We start from the raw sequence: 8,542 nt of genomic DNA on the forward strand, positions 1-8,542 counted from the left end.
AAAATACCACCAAGGCTCCAGATGAGCAAAACAGACTGGATGCAATATAAGGAGTTAGTGGAAAACTACCCTCAAATAAATCTAAAAGATGCAACTCTTGAGGAAATTGACGAAGAAGTAGACAAGCTACATAACACAATAAAACAAGCAATCAACCAGACAACCCCAATAACGTCATACAGAACCCTCCCGGGTAACAAACCCAACGAAGAATTAAAGAGACTATGTAGTGGATTCCTCCCCTACAAGCACGAACCTTCTCGAATTCCCCAGACTACGCCTCCAGCGCCGCCCACCGCCCACGGAGCGGGGGTCAACTATCTACCCACGCCTACCCCCGCCTTATATACCGCTTTGACCACTCTCTTTTCTACCCAGTGCCACCAGCAAGCAACACCTCCTCCTCCGCGCCAGCCGGGCGGCTGCCGCTTCCGCCAGCGACCTTGGCGTCCCTCAAGCTGCGTGCCCTCACTCTGGACACCCTCACCACCCAGCTCTCTCTACTCAACGCTTATTACCATGCTAACTACCCAGCAACAAGTTGCATTGTACATCCAATACAATATGTATACAGTGAGCACATTGTGAGTTTCCTTTCTCCATCCCATCCTGAGTGTGAACCAATATCTCATACCTCCACAAATGGTGACCCCGGAGTGATGCACTCACACAGGATGGAGGAGAAACTGATCAATCTCCCAGTCTTCAAGCAACATGGAAGACTGGTTTACCCATGCAGATGCAGCTCTCATCGGCTCTACAACTACTGTCTCTACACCGCAGGTTAGACACCCGAGAGCAGCTCTGCTACTCTAAGCAGACAGCCGCTCCTCTTCCTGCCCCAAGCACCACGTCCTACCGACCCCAACACACCCGTCCTGCCTCAGACGCCGCCCCCGGCCCAGCAGTAACCCCTGACACTCCTGACGCTGACCCACACACCCCTCTTTTCTCCCTCAGGTACCCCCTGCTACTGTCCTGCACCCTGCTGCTGTCATGGACACTCTTCCTAACGCAGCCCCTGCTCCTGACCCAGGCCCACACACCCCAGCAGGCGCATCCGAGGACTCTGTACCTGTCGCGAGGGAAACACAACATTCATCGCCTCCACAACCCTCCTTCTCCCTCTTTTCTCCCACAGATCTCGTGTATCTGGACAGAGTTGCCCCCCCCTAGCGGCCGGCTCATTCATGCCCTCGCCGTTATGCCTCACATGTGGCACTCAACCCTGCCAACCTCCAGCCTCCCGCCGCGCCCGGAGGGGAAGGGGAGTATTGTAGTGGATTCCTCCCCTACAAGCACGAACCTTCTCGAATTCCCCAGCCTCCGCCTCCAGCGCCGCCCACCGCCCACGGAGCGGGGGTCAACGATCTACCCACGCCTACCCCCGCCATATAAGGCCTGACACCGCTGTGACCACTCTCTTTTCTACCCAGTGCCACCAGCAAGCAACACCTCCTCCTCCGCGCCAGCCAGGCGGCTGCCGCTCCCGCCAGCGACCTTGGCATCCCTCAAGCCGCGTGCCCTCACTTTGGGCACCCTCTCCACCCAGCTCTCTCTACTCAATGCTTATTACCATGCTACCTACCCAGCAACAAGCTGCATTGTACATCCAATACAATATGTATACAGTGAGCACATTATGAGTTTCCTTTCTCCATCCCATCCTGAGTGTGAACCAATATCTCATACCTCCACAACTACAAGTACAATATAATAACATTAGGACATTCATAGAACAAACTGGGCCCACTAGAGATCTACTCCGTAATATAAGAGAAATCCAACAAGGCTTACAAGAAGAGTACAGGCAAATTAATAACGACAAATGGAACAATCTAATAAAAAACCTAGACACCACAAAGGACTCAAAAAACTTCTGGCAAAACATCAACAAACTACTTGGCACGAAAAAACAGACAATAAACTACATTAAAGACCAAAACGGACAAAAACTCTACACAGACCATGAAAAAGAAGAAGCCTTCAGAAGAGAATGGAAGAAGATCTTCAGAATATCAGAAGAAGAAAACGAAAGTTTTGACGAAGAACACGAGGAGTTTATTAATGATTGGCTAAGAGAACAAAGCAATAGATTGACTCCCTACCACACAGGAAACCCAGAAAGACTATGACCCAATAAATTCATAAATCACGACGAACTACTACACTGCCTACGCAAATTTAAAGAAAAATCCCCTGGAATGAGCGGCATAACCCGAAACATGTTATTAAACCTGCCCAGCAGACCAATGGAAGCTCTCCTAAATATTTACAACTCAACCTTATCCGCTGGTTACTTTCCCGATGCCCTCAAGCGGGCAAAAATGATCTTCATTCCCAAAGAAGGCAAGGATCAAAAACAGATAATAAACTACAGACCTACAGTATATCCTTACTGGAAATAACCGGGAAACTTTTGGAACGCATACTAATTAACAGACTGGATAAGTTCCTGGTTAACCACAACAAAATTAACCCAAGACAACACGGCTTTAGAAGAGGCAGAGGAACCCAAACTGCAATAGCAATATTAACAGAAATCATAGCCAAAGAAAAACAGCAAGGAAACCAAGTAAACATAGTCTTAAGAGATGTGGCAAAGGCATTTGATAAAGTGTGGCACAACGGACTAGCATATAAAATATTAAAACTAGACCTACCTGCAGGAATAGAAAGAATCCTATGTGACTACATTCAAAACAGGACAGCACAGCTACAAATTGGCAACCATTTAGGTCCACCTGTGGGGTACGTGATGTTTGGGTTCACACTCAGGATGGGATGGAGAAAGGAAACTCACGATGTGCTCTCTGTATACATGTTGTATTGGATATACAATGCAGATTGGTGCTGGGAAGGCAGCATGGTTACAAGCGTTGAGTAGAGAGAGCTGGTTGGTGAGGGTGCTCAGAGGAGGACAAGCTTGTGGGTCGCCATGCTCGTCGGCGGGAGCGAGGACCGCCTGGTAGGCGGAGGAGGTGTTGCTTGTTGGTTGGTGTAGGTCGAAAGAGAGAGGTGATGATGATGATGATAATGAAGTAAAGTGGCAAATGACTTTGCACTGGGAAAGGAGAGGAGAGAGAGAGAAGTAAAGCGTGGAAACGGGAAGAAGAGTGGGAGGGGTAGATAGCAGGTGGGCTGTCCACCTAGCGGAGACGAGTTGAAATGATTGGGTGGCGGCAGCGCGCACCACAAGCCCGTCCGCTCAGGGAGGGAGGTTGAGGAGGGAGGGGGAAGGAGTTAAGCTAGCTAGATATTCATTATTGTAGTGAGTGTTAATTTTTATTTGTCCGGTGGTAGTGTTATTTGTTTATCTCTTTGTGTAGAGTGGTTCTTGTTCTGTAATGTCAGCATGGAAGCTCTTAGGCCACCAGCTGTGTATTTTAGTTGTTCCTTCTTCTTTTAACTTGGAGAATAATGGGTCCTCCATCTCTTCAAGTTTGGTCCATACTCTCTGTGCTTGGCTGTGTGTACGTATGTTCAGTGGTTCGATATCGAATAATTCGTGAAGTTCTTGTATTTTGGTGGTGTATGGCGGAAGTTGCTTTGATGCTCTACGGATAGCTTTGTTTTGTACTGCTTGAAGTTTAAGTTGACTGGATTTGCTGATCGTGTTGAGTGGTATTGGTGGATATTCTAGGTGTGGGCGGATAAGTGCTTTGTATAGGTGTAGTTGAATTTTGGTGTCCATTTTGCTGAATCGTCTTAGTTTCGTGAGTTGTGATTGGGCAGTCTGTTTGCGTTGTTTTACGTGTTTTGCTATGCCTGTTCTTGTTATTGTGAGTCCCAGAATTTTACCTTGGTTGGAGTATTGTATAGGTACGTTGTTGACTGTGATTGGTGTAGGGTTTTTTCTGGCAATATGTATTATCATTAGTTTCTGTGTATTGGTTTTAATTTTCCATTTTTTTTCATATTCGTTGATTTGCTCGATGGCGTGGGTTGTTATCCTTGCCATCATCTGTTTGCCCTTGCCTGGATGTCGGATGATTTGTGTGACGTCATCAGCATAGGCTACATATTCTCCGTGTACAGGAGGTGGCATGTCCGCCGTATATATTGTGTAGAGTGTTGGCGAGAGGTTGCTTCCCTGTGGTACTCCGCTGTATAATTTGAAGCTTGGGCCTGTGTGGTTACCTATGATAATTTTGGCCTCTCTATTATCGAGGAAGTTGCAGAGAATGGAAGTAAAGTTGTTGGGAAGTTCTTGGGTGGTAATTTTGTATTTGAGTCCTAGGTGCCATACCTTGTCGAATGCTTTAGCTACGTCCCTTAGTACTACGTTACATTGTTCGTTGTTGTGCATCGCGTTTGCTATGTTTTCGTAAATTAGGGCTAAGGCTGTATGGGTTTCTCTATGTTTTCTAAATCCATGCTGTCTGGGGTTGTATTTCTCCTCAAATTCGAGGTGTGTTCTCAGTCGGCGGTTAATTATTTTTTCTAGGATTTTTCCCGGTATTTCTAGGAGAGAGATTGGTCTATAGTTTGCTACTTGGGTTGGGGATTTGCCTGGTTTTGATATAAGTCTGATGATTGCTGTTTTAAATTTTCTTGGGAAGTAGCCAGAGGCAAGTGCTGCATTAAAAATGTGACTGAGTTGGTGTATCATGTTGATTGGTAGATGCTGGAGTATGGGTTTGTTAATTTTACTGATGCCCGGGGCCTTATTTTTGAAACTGATTATTGTTTTCTGAATATCCTCTGCGGTGATTGGTTGAATCAGTGTGGAAAGATCGTCCAAAGCGTGTGTGTCTATGCTGGGACTTAGGTGCCAGATGTGGGTTGTGTGTGTCATGTGATTGGTTACTTGTTGCTCGGTATTCATACAAAAGTTCAGGTTGTCTTCTTGGCTTATTTGAAAAATTTTGCTCCAGTATTTTCTGAATTCAGGTTCTTGTTCTTTGGGTTCAGTTAATTTGATTTGGTTGCTATTTAAAATGTAGTTTGACTCGTTGCTTGAGATTCCCATTAGGTTTTTAATTTTTCGCCAGAATTTTTTCGGGTTGTGGTAAGTTGCTTCTGTGTCTGTTATTAATTTCTCCCAGTTATTCACGTATGCTTCTTTGGACATGTCTCTTAGTTGATCGTGTATGGTGTAATATTGTATTCTGTATTCTGGCGTCCATCCATGTTCTAGGATTAATTTGAATAAGTTACTAAACTGTGTCTGTAAAATTCTTGATTGATGTGTGTATTGGGGGTGTGGTAATGTGCGGTGAGTGGTCGTGGGTATGTGGTGTTCCATTGCTTGGATCACGTTTCCGTACCATGTCTCCAGTGTGCTGTCTATTTGGGAGGTGTGTTTGTTGTTTAGCCGGGTTATTTGGTGGTTGCTTAGCTCATTTTGGAATTCCTCCCAGTTGGATCGGCTGTAGCTGTATCTCGTCCTGGCAGGGATCTGAATTGGCGACGTGGAGAGTGTGGCTACGATAGGGAGATGGTCACTGGTGGTTATTGGGCCGGGTTCCATTTGCAGGTTAAGATGGTGATGCTGGTTTGTTAATACTATGTCTGGATGTCCGATTTTACCTGCACTGATGTATGTGGGGAATTCCGGGCCGAGGTGAATTGCGTTGCCGTGACTCAGTAATGTGTTTAAAATCTTGCCCACGGCGTTGTTGTCCTGGTGTCCCAAGACGCGATGTCGAGCATTTAAATCACCCAAGAAATATCCTGGTATGTTTCTTCTCAGGAGTTTGAGCATGTCTGCTAATGGGAATATGGGTCTTCTTGGAGGGAGGTAACAGGTGCCGATTATAATAGGTCCTGTTGGGCAGTTAATTTCGATCGCCAGAAAGTTTTCCTGAAATGAGTCGTGTATCTTGTGTTGTATGTTTCGTTTGATGGCTATGGCTATTCCATCATGTGGTGTGTCTTGGTTGTTTTTTTGGTATACTGTGTAGTTAAATAGTTTTATTTTTTCTGAGTTTTTCTTTCCATGCGAATTGATGAGAATAATATCTGGGTCTATGTTACGGTATGTGTTGTATAATTCGCTTGCTCTTTGTGGGATCCATGCTAAGACATTGTGTTGGATTATTTTTAGCTTATTTATTATGAAGGCTGGTGTCTAGAGCTGGTTTGCGCCATTTTTGCTGACCGGTGCTCCCCTGACAGCCTCCTGTCCAGGCCCAAGCGGATCTTTTTAAATGTTGACTGATCAACTCTTTCTATTCTGTTGTGTTTTGTGAGGATTCTTCCCTTCTTCATTAGTGTTTCAATATGTGAGTCATCTAGGTTTTTGTCTGAGTATGTGTATTTGATCTTGCCTTGCCTTATTTCTGCCATTAATCTTTCTTTTGAGACTATGGGAGGAGCTGTAGTGGAGTAAAATCGGACACCAGTTTCATGCCCTAGGTCTTTGTTCTCCGTAGCAGGTGGTACCTTAGTTCCTGTTTGTTTCTTTTTTGGGGTTTTGACTCTGGCGGCTTGTTCTGTTATTGTGGTGGTTTCATCTTCGCTTGAGTCTTCCATTGATTCTTCATCGCTTGCTGGCTCGGGTTGTATGTCTGAGGTAGTCTGTTCTTGTGTTGATGGTTCGTGAGTTGATGGTTCGTGAGTTGTTGGTATTTGGATTTCAGTGCTCTCTGATTTGTAAATGAAGTTGAAGATTTCAGAGGAAGGCACATCATTTGGGAATTCCATATCTGGCAGGTTGTTGGCGGCGAACATGTCTCTTGCTGCCTTGGCGAAAGTTCCAGGTCTGGCTATATTCATTATGTGGGCGTGGATTATGGATGTCATTATTTTTACAGAAAGATTATTTCCAAGCTGAAGCACAATAGGTTGGTTTGCGGGGGGTGGTGTGGCGACTTTTTCGAGGATCTTTGTCGTTTCTCTGGTTAGTTTGGTTACAGCTGAGTATGTCTTGTTTTGCTGTTCCTGTGTCTTCTCCCTCTCCTTCTCCTTCTTTTGATTGACTATCGCTTTTCGTATGGGGCAGCGAGTAGCCAGTGTTCTGTGATCCCCTTCGCAGTTTAGGCATTTGGGGTTGTCTTTGTTTTTGCACTCTCTGAAGGTGTGCCCCTTATTCCCGCATTCTGAGCAGTGCTTAGTGTCCTTGTTAGGGCAGTCTGTTACCATGTGTGAATATTGGTAGCAATTCCAGCATGGAGTTATGGGGAAGAATTCCTCCTGCTCCACCTGGCTGCTGCTGACGTGGTAGTAGGAGAGACACAGTCCCTCCTGGATTGCTTTTTGGGCCATGGCTATTTCAGTGAACCGTATTTTCAGCATGGATGGCAGTCTGGGCAGCTTGACAACTTCCTCCACCTTGGCCCATTCATTTTTGTCTTCTATATCAGATGCCAATTCCTGTTCGCTAGATTCTTCAGTGATTGCTTTATCTAATTTTTTGATCACGATTGACTTCCTCGCTCGGAGTTGAGGAGGGATTGCAACTTCGAATTTCGCGGACTTCAGTTTCTTTGTGCTGTCGTTCGATAGGAGTTGGTCAACATCATTCTCAGTCAGGCACAGGGCGATGAAGGAGTCCTTGGTCGTGATAAGGTTGGAAATTTTGATCAGTAGTGTTGTAGTAAGGAGTCTTGCTAATTCATTTTTTCTTCCGTCAGTCACGCCCCCTTCATGGGAGCGTATCCGTATCCGGTGTGCCCTCATTCTAGAGGGTGTGTGGTGGACATGCCACCCTTGCGTGATTTCAGACTTGAGACCTACCTATTCCAGGACAGAGTTTGTTACAAGAATTACAACACTCCCCACCGCCACTTGTTGGTCGAGTGGTCGTAGAGTGGTTCCCGCAACACTGTCCCGAAAGCCCCGTCAGGGGATCCTATTTCCCTAGTGTTACTGAATGTTCACTTATAGGCGTGAACTTGATGTGTACCTATTCGGGGGAGGGGTGGAGGATTAAGGATTTGCGACCCCCTTCCCAGGTGGAACACGCACGATCACGGTTTCCCAAGAAGGCTCGGCGGAGGGGTGGGTTCTGCTCCTACCCCCTTCCGTGTTCACAAACCCCTACAGTGGAGGTGAACAGTTACAGGGGGGACCCAAGGACGAATACACCTCTAGGGTGCAGGTCCCCAGGCCAGAGCGAAAAAAAGAAGGAAGAACAAGGTAAACAGCCAGAGGTGCAAGTAACACCAATGGGATCGCGGCCCAAATCCGCTACAGAAAGCCGTTACAGACCACCCGATCAGGGCCGCCTCTGATCAGGAGTCACCCCTGATCAGTAGGGAAGCACAAAAAGGGCGTTGTCTGCAACGAGCTTACCGGTTGTGTGTAGTGATGGTGGTGAGGTGGTCGATTTCGTTCACGTCGTCAACGGTTGAAAGACAGGCTGGCAGGCTTTAGCAGTGAAGGTTCTAGAGAGAGGTCCGTTCACGGCGAAGGCTGGCTGGCGAATCGTGATGAAGAGAGAGGTCACCACGAGGTCAGGTCTTATATAGCGGAGGTAGGCGTGGCTTAATAGTTGACCTCCGTCATGTAAGGCGGCGCTGGTTGACCTAGACCACGAGGCATACACTGGGGAATTCGCGGGGTCGGCTACTCAACGACAAGCGTTTGTAGGGGAGGA

The sequence above is a fragment of the Homarus americanus genome, unplaced genomic scaffold (genome assembly GCF_018991925.1).
Source record: "Homarus americanus isolate GMGI-L3 unplaced genomic scaffold, GMGI_Hamer_2.0 scaffold4060, whole genome shotgun sequence".
Classification (NCBI taxonomy): Eukaryota; Metazoa; Arthropoda; class Malacostraca; order Decapoda; family Nephropidae; genus Homarus; species Homarus americanus.